The sequence below is a fragment of the Parasteatoda tepidariorum genome, chromosome X1, assembly GCF_043381705.1.
Source record: "Parasteatoda tepidariorum isolate YZ-2023 chromosome X1, CAS_Ptep_4.0, whole genome shotgun sequence".
Lineage (NCBI taxonomy): Eukaryota > Metazoa > Arthropoda > Arachnida > Araneae > Theridiidae > Parasteatoda > Parasteatoda tepidariorum.
In genome coordinates, this window is record NC_092214.1 from 21,105,235 (window position 1) to 21,124,128 (window position 18,894).

General features: G+C 28.8%; 1 protein-coding gene across 3 annotated transcripts in view; it reads left to right on the forward strand.

The window, feature by feature from the left end:
• The window catches only part of LOC107436447 (sex comb on midleg-like protein 4), a 250,459-nt gene that overhangs the window by 27,231 nt on the left and 204,334 nt on the right, over nucleotides 1-18,894 (forward strand). The window contains exon 1 of one of the 3 annotated variants that reach the window (XM_043040071.2): nucleotides 13,230-13,521. The exons of the other annotated variants lie outside the window; for them this stretch is intronic. The gene's annotated coding sequence lies outside the window, so the exon portion shown is untranslated. Of the gene's footprint in view, nucleotides 1-13,229; nucleotides 13,522-18,894 lie in introns of those variants that run through there. 3 annotated transcript variants of the gene reach the window in all.

Below are 18,894 nucleotides of genomic sequence, written 5' to 3' on the forward strand. Positions count from 1 at the left end.
AGAGCATCGAAAAAATAAATGCAACTTAATTTACCTTTTGCCAATCTAGAACGAAAGCTTAAAAATACATTTTTCCAAATAATCATTTAAATACTTTAAAAGAGAAACATTCAAAGAGTTGAGTTGTTATGTGGGTGTGACACACCTCCCTCCCAACCTCTGCTAAATGACCGCATAACATCATTACGGCCATCACGACAGCGGTGACCGCAGAAGATGAGTACCACCACATCTCTCCCCTCTTGTAAAAGGGTGGGGCGTAAAGTTGTTTAGTCTTTTCAGGGCTTTTATCATTTATTTGATCGATAACTTTGAAAATTTACTTTGATGGGAATAAGAGTTCTTTTTCTAATAAGTACCTGTCGCACATTTAATTCAGGTCAAGATATGTGGATTTTTCAGTTTAGTAACATCTGCAAGTCATTGATGAATAAAATAACTGTTGAAGCTACAAATGAGAAGAAAGAGCATTCAAATACTGATGTATGGGTATTTATAAAGATAATTGGTTAGGTTCCCGAAAATCAAGTGATTCCCCTAACGATGCCAATTGTAGAATAATTAAGTTTATTTAAAGAGTGATTGTTGCTTTTCAAGCAAATAAAATAAAAATTATTTGTGTAGGTAGTATTTTTAAAAGCCTATAGAGTACGAGAGTTTCTGATTTTATTTATTTATTTATTTATCTATTCTTTAATAGAGTTAGAATAATAAGTAGATTTCGGATTGTTCATTAAACTCGATATAAAGTCGAGTAGTAGTTTTTGGAGCTTCAATGGAATTAAATTTGTTTACCTATTGACAAACTATATAATTATTTTACAAAAATGCTTTCGGATTAATGAATAGGAAATAAAATATAATTTGATTGTTTTCCTATTAAAATAACTATTTTTAAAGTAGGATAGATAAGATTAGACGACAAATTAAATATCCGAAATTAAACGCTAATTTAATATTAGTTCATTCAGAAAATTAATCTAAAAGTAATTTTTAAATTAAATAGAAAAACTACATTAAAAACATCTTCGTAAGATGTAAAAAGATTGTTTGTTTATTTACTGCTATCATTCAACGTTCCATAGACGAGGTCACAAGAAGTACAATTTAACTTAGTTGCGTGTATGGTATAACACAATAAAATATTACATGGTATGAATACAGTTAAAAATATTCCTATTAAAATAATTATTTGATTGTTTTCCTATTAAAATAACTATTTTTAAAGTAGAATAGATAAGATCAGACAATAAATTAAATATCTGAAATTAAACGCTAATTTAATATTAGTTTATTCAGAAAATTAATCTAAAAGCAATTTTTAAATTAAATAGCAAAACTACATTAAAAACATCTTCGTAAGCTGTAAAAAGACTGTTTATTTATTTACTGCTATCATTCAACGTTCCATAGATGAGGTCACAAAAAGTACAATTTAACTTAGTTGTGTGTATGGTATAACAAAATAAAACATTACCTGGTATGAATAAAGTTAAAAATAACTTTATTTACACCATAATCAGATCCCATAGAAAAACATTTAAAACAAAAAACAAATGCTGAGTCAAAAGATATTTACTTTACTTTAATCTGATAACAAATTTTACTTAAATGTTTATTGTTTTTATCTAAACCCGGAATTCAGCGCAACATTAGTATTTGGTTAAATGTAATACAATTTTAATGCGTGTCAAAAGAGAAACAATGAAATCATATTTATTTAAACTAAGTTTCACTGTATAATAAAATGACAAAATCAACTGTTTTTGTTTCAAGTATTTTGAAACTAACAGTTATTTTTACTCACAATTCTAAAACACGTTTATCCTAAGACTACGAATGACGATATAAGAAACACTCAAAAGTATTTTGAATAAAAGTTTAAGATTTTTTAATTTTATTTTACTGTCAAAAATTATTTGTCTTCCAATACATGCCGATTTGTTATAATCAGAGATAGATTACGTAATTTTAAAAGTCAAAATATAAAACATTTAAGTCAGGAGAATCGCTCTAGAGAAAAGAGCGTACATTATTTCTTGGCTATATTTCTGAATCAAAGACTTATTACATATACTTCATGAATTTGCTTACTTAAAATGTACAAAATAATTTAATCCAAAAAGTAATTTATACAAAAAAGTATTTTAAGAAAATAAACGTTATTTTATTTAAAGGTTATTTTAAGTAATAACGAAATTTATGTTTTACTAAATCAGTTATTTATTTAACTTTTTCCCATTTTTGACTAGATTTGGAAAGAAAGAAAAATAGTGGATAACCATTTCTCCGAAGTGCTAGTAAAAGCAAAGAGCTGCAGGCAGCTCCATACTTTATTCACCAAAAATACCGTTCAGTCAAAAATGCTTCGGAGTAGGTTTAATTGATTTAAATGATTAATATCCGTATTTCAACCTATAGTGACTGTAACTGTATTGATCACTAATAATTGGAAAATACAATTTAATTGTTCCATTTTTTTTCTTTTTATTCTTTTATATAAATATTAGTGTTTTGGTAGTTCGTCGATTAAGGCGTCGATCACACCCCTGGGGGATAACTGGGGGTTGTGAGTTCGATCCTAAAAGCCGACTAAGCAACCGGCGTGAATACGCAGCAAGGTGCACGCTAAATCTGTCGTATCTATAAGTCTTGGTCGTGATGTGAAAGTTTGTAGAGAGGGGTAGCAGCTCGGGAGCTGTCCACGTCGTCTGACCGGGATCAAAATTTCATGGCATTAACTGTTAAAAAATAAAAACCAGAAATGCTTACTTGGTTGAGTGTTTGGCCATAATTGGGTGATTTGATGTACTCATGTTATGAATCAGTTACGGATTTATGCGCTGTTGTTATGTATTTACAATATAAGGAGGAGTAATTACGAAGATTTTTAAGATTTTCAAAAATCTCTAAATAGCAGCATTTATGTCTTTTTTTTTTCCTTTCTTTTTTTTTTTTTTTTTTTTTTTTTTTTTTTTTTTTTTTTTTTTTTTTTTTTTNTTTTTTTTTTTTTTTTTTTTTTTGAAAATTTGATTTAGTTATACAATATTTTATAAATAAAAGCTTACTTTTTTCAGAAAGAAACTGAGTTAAAATACATTCTAAATTAACAAAAATATTTTCTGAAATAATACTTAGGGGAAAAAAACAAAAGCAAACAAACTTAAATTTAGTTCAACCGTTTACTATAAAACTAGTTAGTTTGAGCCCCCCCCCCAAAAAAATAGCTGCCTATTTTGAAGAGTTTGAGACTTGTCGACCTGTTATTTATTTATTTATTAATTAATTTTGTATTTTTCAAGCGAATGAATCTTTTAATCAAGTATTACAAGCACAATTACAATGAATTTTTATGTATTACAAACACAGAGAATAAGAGTTTTTAATTCAATGCTAAACGCAAATTTTACATAGACAGGGTGTTTCCACTGTACATTTTCCCCAAACATATTTCTTCTAATTATTATTATTTATTATTTCCATAATTCTTATAAATATTCTCATAATAATAAGAATTATAATTCTTATAATTATTCTTAAAATTAATATTATTTCTTCTAAGAACTTGTGCTGATAGTTTCGAGATTTTTCTGGAAAAAAACTATCAGTTTGTTAGAAATGAAGTAAAGCTGTCAAAATAAAATATAAGCTACTTACCGAAACATTTAGTTTTTGTCACTTTTTCCTAAAATGCTAATCTAAAATGTTTGGTACCTTTTTGAAATTTGAATTCGCAGTCATTCTGATAGAACTAACTACGCAACAGTCTTTGCAGAAATGTGCAACTAATCGAATGCAATACGTTGAACACACATTACATAGTAATTTCTGATCCGATAACCTTATAAACAATAAACTGTTCTCCCGGTCAAATGACCGGTTGTGGTAGAAATAGATATATGACAAGTATTATTCGAAACAAACAAAATACAAAATAATAATAATAATAATAATAGAATATTAACTGTCTGGAATTGTTAGAAAAAGTCATGAAGTCAAATGTGCAAAAACGATAAGATGATAAGATCATTTTCGATACATAAGTTCTTAAACGGTCATTTGACCGGTTACGATATGTTTAGTGTTAAAAACAGCTACAGAAAGCATGAAAGCTACAGTTATCATTTTTAGTTTAAGGTATCGGAGTAAATCATTAAGCAATACAATTTAGAATTCAAAAAATAAATAATGATAAAAGCAGTTTAAGGGACGTCACAAATTCACAGTACAAAAATATAAAAACAGATGCAAAATATTTTCTGCTTTATAAAATTTTTGAAATCGAACGATACAAACCAGTACGAAACTTTAGCCACTTTTAAAATGGTTTAGAACCATATACGGATCTAACGTTTACCATTCAAGACCACGTAGGATTTCAGTTTCAAATATCGAAATTTATTTGAGTTAAATGTTGCTTAAAAGACATTCAAACTCCAAAAATATAAAACACACGTGCATTATGTAACTTCCAAAATTAGCCACACAAATATTAGTTTGTATCTTATTGACTAAGTACATTACACGAATGTAACATTTATCATTAAAAACAGCCAAAAAGAGTAATGGCACAACGTAGTTAGGCTTTCAGTTATCGCCATAGAGTATTTGAGTTCAAAGGCTTATTGATATAAACCGTTAAAAGTCAGACTTCCGTGATACTTTGCTCTAAAAAAATAAATAATAATAAAAGCAGCTTAATAGACGCCACAAATTTACTCTACAAAAATATAAAAAACACATGTAAAATATTTTCTGCTTTTTGTAACTTCCAAAATCAGCAACACGAACCATAAGCCGCTCTTTAAAAAGAGTCAGCCGCACCTTTTCCATTTCCTCCGATCTTTAAATTAGTTCCTGTTGTGTGCTTTGCTTTGTTAAATATCAGGGGTTGCCCCATCCAACAAAAATGATTTTAATCTTTTCCTTTGTTTGTTGCATTTTTTATCCAGTTCCTCAACTAGTTTGAAGTTAACAGTTCCAACGAATTTTATTATGACAGCAATGTCAGGAAATGTTACAAGTGTTTTAGTCTCTGTTGTCTTCGCACCCCTGAGCAAAATAAATAAAATAAAAAGGAATTATAGGCGTGAAAGCTGTCACCCAAATTGAGATAAGGTTAGATAAGTATATACTCAAAAGAAAATTTGTTATGTATTTGTTTGTTTTGGACTTAATTCGTAGAAAAAATTTTCCGATATAGCTTTTTTAATTTTAAAAGCACTTTTCAAAGGATTTTTTTTTCTTTAAACTGTGAAGAAATTTTTCAATAAGGAATGTTTTCAAAATACAAAAACTTCGAACATAATAAACTAGAAATTATATGCTTAATAACTTATACCGAAATACGCATTTTTTATGTAATTTTAAAGGTTGATGAATGTTACTTTAAAACTTACATAGAAATGAAAAAAAAAGTAATAACCGACCGAAAAAAGTTATCAAGCTAGACTAAAACTAAGTAAAATAGTGGTTATCAAAATGAACATTTCTTTAACAAGCTTTATTTATAGAAGCACAGTTAAAATTAAACACTCTTTTGGTAGAATTACTCTCTAGACTATAGTTTTTTCCAAATTTACTACCTAACTGCATGATAAAAAAAAAACTCATTTTTAATTGTTTTATTTTACCAAACGCTCATTTGCAAAGCTTACGGGTAAAAATTACAATACTCTAAAAATTTTGTGAATTATTACTTTTTTTCAACAATTTAAATAAAAAGCTAAAAATCAAATAAAAACAAAATGAAATTGTAAGGATATGTATGTTATCAAAAACAGTACATCAGGGGACACACTGTCTGCTAACACACTGTAGCCTTTCTGTAGTCAGTTAACCAAAATTTGACTGTGACCCGAAGCCCCATAATAACAAAATAAGAAAATGCAATACTTCAAAAAATCTTTATTTCAATTTCTTGTGTATCATCGGATTTACATCTTTATTTCAATATTTAAATTTTTGAGGTATTGTATTTTCTTATTTAGTATATCAATTATGGGGCCTAGGAGCACAGTCAGCTTTTGATCTAATCACTGACTACATAAAGGCTCCAGTGTGTTAGCAGACAGTGTGCCTTCTGATGAAGTACTATTTATGCTAACATGCGTATCTTTAGAATTTCGTTTTGCCTATTTTTGGTTTCTAACTTTTTATTAAAATTGTTTACATGAGACAAATTTGGTTTTAGCTGCTTTTAGCGCTTTTCCATTTTGACTTATTATTTTAAAACTTAATCCTAAAATTTTTATTTTAAAATTTGTTTAAATCAATTTCATACTTTTATTGTACTTTTTTTAAACTTCATACTTAATCGAGTGATCACTTCAAAGGTTGTAGTTAAATTTTAACACCAATAATTGATGAAGCCAATCTTAACACCAATAATTGACCAATCGGCAACACGCTGGTGAAGAAGAGCGTGTTCTGTAAATTTGGCTAATGATTTTTGCACATTTAAATTATTTAGCTGAATTTTTGCGAGAAATGATGGAAGGGTATGTTTTAAACGTATAACAAATACTTTTAAAATATTAGTAGAACCTTAAAGGTGAACAATTGTACGATTTTAAGATAGGGACAATATTGCAGCTAAGATTGTGGTTTGTTTTCCTGAAATGGTTTGGTGAAATAAGAGTTCTTGTAGGATTGAATTGGCAAACTGGTCATAATACCAAGGTTAAATAATCTTCACCGATTTATAAATTATATTGATTAAGGTCCATTATTTTCCAAGAAATGTCAATTTTCCTTCGGGTTGATTTTACAAACTATTCATATAAACCGTTATAAAATGCACGTATGTTTTCAGTTGTCTAATAAAGATATTTATGTTCTCATAAAATTTACGTAAATATATCAATCGCATAAAATAATTTTATAATATTCAACTTCTATTCACTTCAGTTTTGTTTGAATTTATATTAACATGCTGTCTGTGCAGAGAGTATGTTTGATTCACGAAGTAAATTTATTTTAAGAAATATTGCATACATGCATTCTAAATTTATGATTCTTGCTTTACACTGTGTTCTAAAAGTAATTTTAATGATTTTTATATGTATCATATCTTACTGTAATTATAAATTTTAGTGCGACTGAAGCAACAGACATGGTGGTGGCTACTTTACATCAAGTAGTGTAAAAGAACATACTGGGTGTTTCACTGCACCAAGAACTATCCTTGTTTTTGGCATAGGGAAATACTTACTGTCACTTTGAGGCAGTAATTATACCATTTTGGTAGTAATTACTACCATTTTTGGTGTTTAGGTGCTGTTGTCGCCGGCCATTAAGGCAGAGGGGGTGCAATTGCTCTTGTTTTCCAGTGGAGCCATCTATGGCTGAGAATTCGACTTCTACCACACCCGTTTATAGGGAGGACCCATTCATACATCCATTCATCGTGACAGATCGTAATTTTGACCTGAACCAGAGAACGAATAATCTCCATATAAGTATCCCCAGAGGTACTGATTTGTTATGGGAACATGGAGGACTTTATGAATCGACAGGTTTAACGTGCACCATTCACCATTTACTACCGTCCGGACTCGAATTCCCATTCTCACAAACGTGAGTTCAGCGCCCTGCTAACCAGGCTTAGTGCTCAGATACACGAAATATTTTACAGCGCAAGATGAGTAATTTATATAATGACTACTCTAAATGTAAATCTATATTGAGGCATACATCGTTTTTCATACGTTCAAAACTATAAAGTTAAAAATATAGACAAGCAAATCAAATGCAAAATTCAATAGTGATATTTGAATATCCTTGTGTATCACGAGAAGTGAAATTTTTTAAAAACATTATAAAGATTATTCATCCTATAATGATAGCTCTGTAAATAAATCATTATTACAGCATACATTTTTACATTTAGTTTCAAAACTTTAAGAAAACACTGTAGAAACCTAAATCAAGACCAAAATTCAAAGGTGATATTTGAATGTCATTTTGTATCAAAAGTGATTTATTTTACAAATTCTTTACAGAAAATAAATAAGTAAATATATAAATATTGATCCTGTCAAGACAGCTCTATAAAAATTACTATTGCTGCATATATTTTTCCTCTTAGTCTTGAAACTAGATTAAAAATGTAAAGGCCTAAATACAATGGTATTATTGAAATATCACTTTTTATCACAAGAAGAGTAAGTTTAAAATAAAAATAAACTAATAAATCATAATAAAATGTTTAAGAAAATTTGATTATCTAAGCAGAGAAATTACTTCGAAAAATCTTTAAAAGGAAACTGTAAATGCACAATTGATTTAAATGCACAAATTTTTAAAATTTATTATTACGAGTCTCGACTTTTATCAAACCATGCATAACAAAACCAAAAATGTTTCTATGGTTACATATAAACAAATGCGTGTGAAATCAGAAAATATGTATTATACGATATTTTAAAAATAAGAAACGAGAGCAATGACTTCATTTCTACTTTAAGTGTGGAATAAAATTTATAAAAAATTACAGGAAATGTAGAAAAATGAAATAAAATTATTTTTGCTGTATCTATTGCTGGAAGCACGATTTCAATTACCATCGCCAGTGAAGCTTAAGATTGCGTGATACGTACTTCAGATCGGAGAACTTTAAACGCAATTCCAAAAATACTATTGCAACTCATTATTTTACCATTGCACATAACTAAAAATTAAAATATTTATTTTATGTTATTAATATTAGAGCATTAAATAAAAATAATCCGTAGTTTACTTTCTTTGATATGTAGGAACCTTGTGCTGGAAATCAAACCTTTTTGTTAAGAGCTATGTACAATGCGCCAAAATCCTGAATAACTTTTGATCTAGTGATCGGATCTTCACGTTCTAGGACTCTATCTTAATGGTTCAAAGGGATGACTTCAAATATGCTAATTAATTATGAAGGCGAGATTTTAAGTTAAGAAATCAGATACAAACATGTACTTTCTTTGAATAAATATATCTTTTTTTCAGCGATTTCTGAACCCCAAAATTTAGGAGGTAGCCGTAATCTGGGAAAAATGGTCCCTTAGTTTGATCAGGAGAAGCCGACCGGCCTGTGTACGGGGCAGGGAACTGTCCTTACATCAGAAAGGTTCTGGGTTCAAATTCCGGGCAAGGCATGGATGTTCTTTCTTTCTCTGTACTATCTGTCCTCACTGTGGGAGTGACGTTGGCCTACCTAATATGGTGCCCTTGAAGGAGAGGCCAACAAAATCGCTGAATTGACGGATGTTAACACAGGTGGTCATAGGGAAAAAATAATTTGACCAGAGAGCGATCCAAAGTTTGAAAACCCTAATGTTAGTTTTAACTTATTGCGTATTTCGCCATATCTCGAAAACTTTTTGAATGAATTGAAATTTTTTTGCTTATAATTAAAAAATTTGTTTATTCAAAGATAATTCCGAGCAGAAAATAAGTTTTAGTAAATAATTATTATTTTTATTAACAGATTTATTAAAAATCAAAAAATGACTTTATTTAATAAGATATAAAAAAAAATTTCAACTCTTTGAAGTATCTAATTTCACATGGCAAAATACAAAATTTGAATGATATCGGTTGAATTGTTCCTGAGAAATGCTCACCAGAAACTGTTCACCCAATTTCACTCAAATTTCGTGTTTTGACATGTGTAAAATTAGATACTTTAAAAAAATTTTAAAAATTATATACCTTACAATTCGAAATTTTTTTGCGACTATTTATTAAAAAAAATAAAAAATAATAAATATTTACGAAAATTTTTTTTGCATCTTTCTATAAACGAATTTTATAATTGTGAGCAAAAATGTTTCAATTCACTTAAAAAGTTCTGGAGATATGGCGAAATACGCAAAAAGTAAAATTAACTTTAAGGGATCAAATTTNAGATCGACCCCCGCTTTTGTTAAATAGACCCCTGGGGGTCTATATAGACCACTTTGGAGACCTCTGCTTTAAGGGATCAAATCCTTAAACCGCTCTTATGACCAAACTATTAGGACCATATTTTCTAGATTGCAACTACCCCCTTGAGGTTCAAAAATCCGCTTCTTCCGAAAAAAATTCTGTTTATTCAGAGAAAGTAAGTTTTGTGTCTGCTTTCGTAACTAAAAATATCGTCTGGATTCATTAATTAGCAAATTTGAGATCATCCTCTTGAACCATCAACATTGAGTTCTAGAAAGTGAAGATCTGATCATTAGATCAAAAGTTATTCAAAGTATTCCGTTTCTTTCTTTCATTTTTATTTTGGAGCACTTTACAATGACACATCCGATGTGAAGCTCCAAAATTATGAAAAAAAGAAGTATGTTATTTTAGAAATTTTTTGTTATAGCTTTTCTACAATTTTAATAAATAAAATGGGTAACTTTTGGTGGATGCGGAATTACCTTTTACGAAAAACAAAAACAAATCCAAACATAAAAAAAGATTCTATAACCAGTAATCCACCTTGATAAGAGAATCAAAATATTTTTTAAGATTTGAAAGAAGCAAGTGAGAAAACTGAGGCTTGTAATTCTTTTTTGAGAAAAAATAGAATATTGTAAAAATTAAATTTCGAGATAAAATTGATACCTAAATAAAAGGAAAATTTTAGACAAATGGACCTTATTAAGCCATTTAGTTCAGGAAAATATATTAATAAACTATTTGATATTTTTAATGCGTAGCATATTTTTTTGGATAACATAAATGTGAATTATTTTCGGTTGTTCTTTATCGAAAACAAATCGCACTTATACTTCAAGTCAAATCAATTTAATTTCATTGTCAGTAAAGCACTTTTCTCTCTCATCTCAAGACATAAATTAAGTTATAAATTCACCTTACAGGGTGCCCAATAAAATCCGTATGCATCTTCACATCTTTCGAATGGCTTCAACAGCAGTTATAAACGTGACATCTTGGTAGCTAAGTGATAGGTGAGATCACTTACAGCTCCACCTGGTGAAGATACGCGGAGTTAGCAAGCCTCTCTCAAAAACAGGATGAGGTAGGGGTAAAAGCAAATTACAAAGTGCGTCAAGTTAATACAAATAGACACCTTCTGGTCATTAATGGTATTGAAAAACACTTAAAACGCGTTTTCGTGTGTTCGTGATTTCGTATACTAATACGTAGAGCAATGTTTCCCAAAGCGTGGTACGCGTACCCCCAGGGGTACGGGAACAGTTTAGCGGGGATACGCGTTATTGTGCAAAATATCTTGCATCAAAAGAAAATTTAAAAATTTTTTTTTTGAAACAAAGCTAGCCATGAAAATTTACGATTACGTATTTTTCTATTGGCTAATTATTGCAGAGTTAATAGTTAATAATTAGTGGTGTCAACAGCCAGTTGTGATTTTCAACTTTTGTGNTCTACCCCCCTTTTTCATAAAAATTAAAATAATTCTGTTTTAAATAAAATTAAATATTCATTTAAGGAGTGTGTAGGAAAAAGTCAAATTTAAATTTGGTGTGTGCTTATAGTGTACGTACTTTGTATAATACCACCCCCCCTGCCCATCGTACAAAACCGTACAAAATAGCGAATCCCCTCCCCCCCTTCGGGATGTACGTACTTTTTGAACGGCCCCTTAACCATTTAGTTCAGGAAAATATATTAATAAACTATTTGATGTCTTTAATGAGTAGCATATTTTTTTGGATAGTATAAATGTGAATTATTTTCGGTTGTTTTTATTCGAAAACAAATCGCACTCATAATTCAAACTAAATCAATTTTATTTCTCTGTTAATAAAGCGCTTTTCTCTCTCATCTCAAGATATAAATTAAGTTATAAATTCACCTTACAGGGTGCCCAATAAAAACCGTATCCACCTTCACATCTTTCGAATGGCTTCAACTGCAGTTATAAACGTAACATCTTGGTAGCTAAGTGATAGGTGAGACCATTTACAGCTCCACCTGGTGAAGATACGCGGAGTTAGCAAGCCTCTCTCAAAAACAGGATGAGGTAGGGGTAAAAGCAAATTACAAAGTGCGTCAATTTAATACAAATAGACACCTTCTGGTCATTAATGGTATTGAAAAACACTTAAAACGCGTTTTTGTGTGTTCGTGATTTCGTATACTAATACGTAGTGTGGTACGCGTACCCCCAGGGGTACGGGAACAGTTTAGCGGGGGTACGCGTTATTATGCAAAATATCTTGCATCAAAAGAAAATTTAATTTATTTTTTTTTTAAAATAAAGCTAGCCATGAAAATTTACGATTACGTATTTTTCTATTGGCTAATTATTGCAGAGTTAATAGTTAATAATTAGTGGTGTCAACAGCCAGTTGTGATTTTCAACTTTTGTGCAAATTTTTTCATAGAAAAAAATACATTCATTTTTTTATTAGTGGTACACAGCGTTACGAAAAATTTAGAAAGGGTACACAAAAGTCATAAGTTTGGGAAACACTGACGTAGAGGATGGTTAGAATGAAAAAATAAAATTTAACGCAAAATACCACCATACTCGATGCTCTTAAGCTTTGTACATTGACAATAAAAGCATATTATGAATTTTATTTATTTATTTTGCTGGAAGGTGTTGTAGTGGAATAACCATTTCTGCAATAAAATAAAAAAACACTGTTTTACATTAACTATTTGAAATAATATATTTTTCATTTCTCGATTGACTCGATAAAGCGTGTTAAAAAAAGATTTCAAATGTCACATTGATTTGGATTTTGTTGCCATAAACAAATAATTTGCTCCATAGCTTAAGGATTAAAATTAAGCGTTACATTTTAATTAAAATCAATGTAAGTAATGTGACATGTAAGTAATAATTTACAATCAGGTCCAGAGTTAGAACTTAAGCTCATGTTTCAAACTTCAGGCTAACTGTAGCGTGATTGCCAATAAAAAAAAATTTCAGTCATATCAGTCATTGACTTTATGCATAGTCAACTTGAAATAGAATAGCGATTGAAATGGTGAAAAAAAAAATGTTTTATTCTCTTATCGATACACTCTACAAAACAGAATCTCCCCCTCCTTACGAAGCTAAGCCCCCAAATGACAACCTTTTCCTGTACCCCCCCCCTCAATGGATATATGGATTTGTAAAAAAATGAAACCCATATCTCTAGGGAGGAGGGAGCAAACCGCAAATATATAAAGCGAGGGGAATAGAAAGTACTATAAAAAACTCTTCCCCTACAATTCGAAAAATCGATTATTTTACTTAGCTCTCGTGCTGTTCTAGTCTTCTGTATACCACCTACAATTCTCCTTTGCGAACGCGTGTTGAAACGAACGATAGCTACAGTCTCCACGGTTAAATGACTACTAGGATTGTGGTAGACATGCCGAACAAGTTCAACCATTTGGGGGATTCTGTGTGTAAGTGACGTCACTTCTTTCATTCGCTTTCGCGCGCGATCTCCTCTTTTTTAGTGGGGATTTCTTTCCGTCACCGGCTCTTCAGTTATCATGATCCTGAAAAAATCTTTTCAGGGACCATGTTTGTGATAGCTTATCCTGGATACTGACTAGCCGAAACTGGACATATTAACCCCGGTAAGTGTTTTTTAACTCGGATCATTAGCGGATTTCTATGCCCCCAACTCTCTCCTGTTTTCCTTCGGTCAAGAAATCAATAATTTTTTGTACCTTTTTCTCGTTCGTTGGTCGCCATTAATGTAGGTTCAATATTTTATAAGGTTTAGAGGTTTTTTTCCTGAACACCTGCGGTGTTTCCATTTCTGTTTGATTGTTCTTTCTGAATTATTGTTGAGGTAAAAAGTATCTTTGCTTCCTGCCTCAGGATTATGTGACAGTTGCAGTGAAAAAACCACGTGTATACGTTTTGGTATTGTTTGTAGCGTAAATGACGAGAAATCGTGCAAAGCGCAGCTTTTAATCATGCGCAAATCCCGATTTATTTCTGGAAGTCAGCGAATTGTTTTAAGTGTCTTGACGAAATAATTATTTGTCTTTAATGAAATATATTTTTTTTCCTTCTTTTTTCAATATAGAATAAAAGTAAAATAGAAAAAACAAAATTCCAGGTCACTCAGTTTGTTTAACTCAAATGAAAAAGACTTTTAGGTAAACAAACTTAAAAAGTAAATCCAAAGGAAGCCATGGTTGTGTTATTTTTAATTTTGGAAAATTCATCAATAAATAAAATTTTGTGAGAAAAAATAACGTTTAATAGAAAAATTAATGCTTCTTGCTTTAACACTTTTCGAGTAGTTAAGAATAAAAAGTTTTTTTTTATATCGAAACTTTACTATTGTTAGAAAGCGCAAAATTCAATTATTGTTTATTTATTTATTATTATTTTTTTTTAAATATTTCTTATGCAAATTTAAGTAATTTCTCTTTTTTATAAATTTATAGTTTCCGAAATAAAAATTAGCATTTTTGGTTAATTTTTATTGTTATCAATATTAATGGTAATTATGATCAATATTTTTAATTATTATTGAGTATTTATAATCCTTTATTAAACCTCTTTACTTATATTTTATTTATTTATTTATTTGAACTGTGATATTTTTACGAGATTAATTAAATTAATAAATAAATTGAGCATAATTTCTGCAAGCTATTAGACGAATACAGTACCTTTTCTGCGATTTAAAGTATATGATTAAATAAAAACAGGATTTGAAATTTGGAGTTCTTAAGTTCTTAAACAAATTTTGCAAATTTCAATTCAATAGTTTACAATCATAAATAGAAAGAAATTGACAATAGACAAAAGTCTTTTGCATTGCTTAATTATAATTATTACAATAAGAGAAAAAAACAGCCATGAGAGCTAATCAAAAGTTTCTTAAAATAATTATTAAAAAATAAGCAGATACATTAACTAATAATTTTAAAGACACAAAAAGTTTTTTTAATTCAATCAAAAAAATTTTAAATCAATTTAAACGTACTTTTTGTAAAATTATATTTGCCTCAGGTTTTCTAATTTGTGCATTTTTAAAATAGTAATTTTTTTTAAAAAAAGGCAGTTAGAAAGACAATTTCAAGTACACTTAAAATTTAACATTTTGAATTGAAATATTGTAATGAATTCGAAATTAGCTGTTTTATTTCTGCAATGATTTGTTTCAAATAACATTAAAATTATATATATATATATATATANGGCGAGTGGTTATTTTCAGGTCTAATAAACGGCAGTGTTTTTTTAAATTGCAAAACTCTGAACTAAAATACGCCAGAATGCTCAACAAGGTGATTACATGGTTCAATAATGTTCCGAAATTATCTGCTTCAGCAAATGTTAAATAAGGTCAAACATTAATAAAACAGAAACATTTTTATTTTGCCATTTTGGATAAAATAATGTAATATAAAATTAAGCTTACATGCCTATTAAACTGAAGTAAAACTAACATTTTTTTAATATTAACAATTAAAGTATCAAGAATATTATGTTTGGAATTCTTTGTACGGATAATTCTCAATAAAATTATATAACAGTGAATTTAAATTTTTATTTTTCGTTTTTTTAAGAAATTTATTTATCCTTTTTCACTCTTAAATCCACAGAAAAACAGAAAATAACTTTACCCAAGACTCAAAAAAGCTTAAACAAAATCCTTAACCCAATTCCTGACAACAGTTCCTTAAAAATTATAGTTCACATCAATTATTTGTTTTGACTTAAATTTGCGATAAATTATTTTTCGATTATTTATTATTGCCTTATTAATGAGGACGAGAATAGACAAGAAACTTTTATTTCATAATGTAACTCTTTTTATTTTCAAATCCCGCTCATTGCAAAGAAAAAGTGTCAGTTTAATAAATTTATAATAAATTAATGCAATCTTAAAAATGCTACTTTTTCTGAAATATATATATATATATATATATATATATTTCAGAAAAAGTAGCATTTTTAAGATTGCATTGATTTATTATAAATTTATTAAACTGACACTTTTTCTTTGCAATGAGCGGGATTTGAAAATAAAAAGAGTTACATTATGAAATAAAAGTTTCTTGTCTATTCTCGTCCTCATTAATAAGGCAATAATAAATAATCGAAAAATAATTTATCGCAAATTTAAGTCAAAACAAATAATTGATGTGAACTATAATTTTTAAGGAACTGTTGTCAGGAATTAGGTTAAGGATTTTGTTTAAGCTTTTTTGAGTCTTGGATAAAGTTATTTTCTGTTTTTCTGTGGATTTAAGAGTGAAAAAGGAGAAATAAATTTCTTAAAAAAACGAAAAATCAAAATTTAAATTCACTGTTATATAATTTTATTGAGAATTATCCATACAAAGAATTCAAAACATAATATTCTTGATACTTTAATTGTTAATATTAAAAAAATGTTAGTTTTACTTCAGTTTAATAGGCATGTAAGCTTAATTTTATATTACATTATTTTATTCAAAATGGCAAAATAAAAATGTTTCTGTTTTATTAATGTTTGACCTTATTTAACATTTGCTGAAGCAGATAATTTCGGAACATTATTGAACCATGTAATCACCTTGTTGAGCATTCTGGCGTATTTTAGTTCAGAGTTTTGCAATTTAAAAAAACACTGCCGTTTATTAGACCTGAAAATAACCACTCGCCACGAGATGCATTGAACAAAAACGTGAAAAAATGGCGACTTAAATTAAATTAACAATTGGTCACTTTTTCCCATTGTATATTTCAAAAATAAAAATCGTTGAGAGATAGAAGTACATTAATGCAGAAAGACTGTGGAAAACAGAATTTTCTATAAAATGTCAAATTACTCCATTCATAAATTTGATCTTCTAAAATCCAACAATTTGTGATGGAAAAATTCATGTGGAAGGAGAGTTCCTCAACAATTCACTCATTTCAAAGTTGCAATGTAAACATTTAATGATGTATTTCGTCTCCCCATATATTTTTAAAGTCAGTATAGTACTGAATTCAGCAGTACTAAATTCGGACATACTTTTATGGTATTTTTATTGTTGAATTAACTTTTTTTGGCGTAGATTATCTCTAGAACGATTTTTTTTTTAAATATGATTTCATGCAATCAAAAAAAAATTTTTCGAAAGGGGGCAATTAAATGAAAAGGACCTATCGATATCGGTCACCGAGTCCTTAGGTTTAGGTCAATCAATTATTAGAGTCTTCCGGCCATTGGCTACTAACTGAAAATTTAAATTTTCAGGTTTACCTTTTATAACAAGAAAACGAACATCTATAATTTAAGATTTAAATCGACACAACGTTTGACATTTAGGTTAACAACTAGAAGAATTTTAAAAATATAATTTGATTTGGTTATTTCTGATTCTTCCGTGTTATATATCAAACAACATCGTTTAGTTAAGAGAATTTTTAACTTCCGTTCTTTCCCTTAATGATATCATAATTAATTCCCGATAAAAGATTTTCATTTACAAGGAAACTGCATTAAGTAATGTCTCTCGCTAATAAGGGTAAAATAGGATGTTGGAGTTACTGTTGTGATTTAAATAAATTCACACATTTGCAATACAAGGTGAAAAATATTAAATTTTGACTGTTGAAAGTAAATTTAAATTTTAAAAGTTATTTTGTTTTTCACTCTTATCAGTATGCGTAATACTAATCTTTTTTTTTTATTGTTTATTTTATTTTTTTTCTTTACATTCTAATCTTTGCAATGCTCTAATCCCCATAATCTTTGTAATCTTCTAATCTACATATCGCTAAAACAAAAATAGATAAATACTCGAAATTTATAAAGAATTTTAAGGCTTTGATAATACCGGAGAAAAATTAAACACATTCAGAGAAATAAATTAAATATGTTTTATAATGCTCTGAATCAGTGCATTTACTTGAAATAATATGTAACTGGTTACAATCGAGCTGAAAGCACCAGATTCGCAATTTTATATTTTTTTATTATATTTTTTCTGAATATTACGTTTAAAGAATTCAAGTACTAAAATTTTCTCTTGTGTTAGATAAAATATGTCAAATGTTTTTTTTATTCCACTGTAAATGTACTGTGAATCATTGATGTATATAAATATATTATTCTATATAATTATTCAATTAATAATACCGTGATCAAATAGTTAATATTTAAAGAAAATCGAAATGGTATCTTGTATTATTAGTAATATTTTATTGTATATTTCATTATACCCGTACTACAATGAGATAACACGTACAATGAGTACATGAGAGATATGAGATAACAGTTAGACTTTTAATATTCGTTATTTTTCAGGGATAAAAATTTCTATTAAAAAGTAATAAAAACCTATTTCGGTGCAGAAAATACAAGTCAAAAAGCATGCGTAAATAGAATTTTTGTGCATACAAATTTGTAGATAGGGGAAAAAAATAGATTCTGTTTCAATGTACAATACCCAGTTAAGATTTTAAATATCTGACTTTTTAAAATTCAATTTCTCAGGAACTATTTAACCAATTTTGTTTAAATTCTGTATTTTGCTATGGAAAATTATATTCTTTAAAATGATGCCAAAAATTGCATACCTTGCAATTTAAAACTTTGTCGATCATTCTTAAATAAAATCTTGAAAAATTATAGATATTTACTAAAAGTTATTTTTAGATGGAATTATATTTGCGTAAACGAATTTTGTAATTCTGGGTAAAAAATTTTCAATTCGCTTAAAAAATTCTCGAGAAACAACGAAATACGCAAAAAGTAAAATGAACATTAAGGGGTTCAAAGTTTGGAGTGCTATCCTGACCAAACTATTGGGATCATATTTCCCAGATTGCGACTACCCCCTATATTTTGGGGGTCAGAAATTTGAATCCTTCGAGAAGAAAAAGGTATATTTAAACTGAAAAATTACGTTTTTGTGTCAGATTTCGTAACTTAGAATATCGTTTGCGCTTCTTAATTGGCATATTTGAGGTCATCCTCCTCGAGCCATTAAGATTGAGTCTTAAAAGAT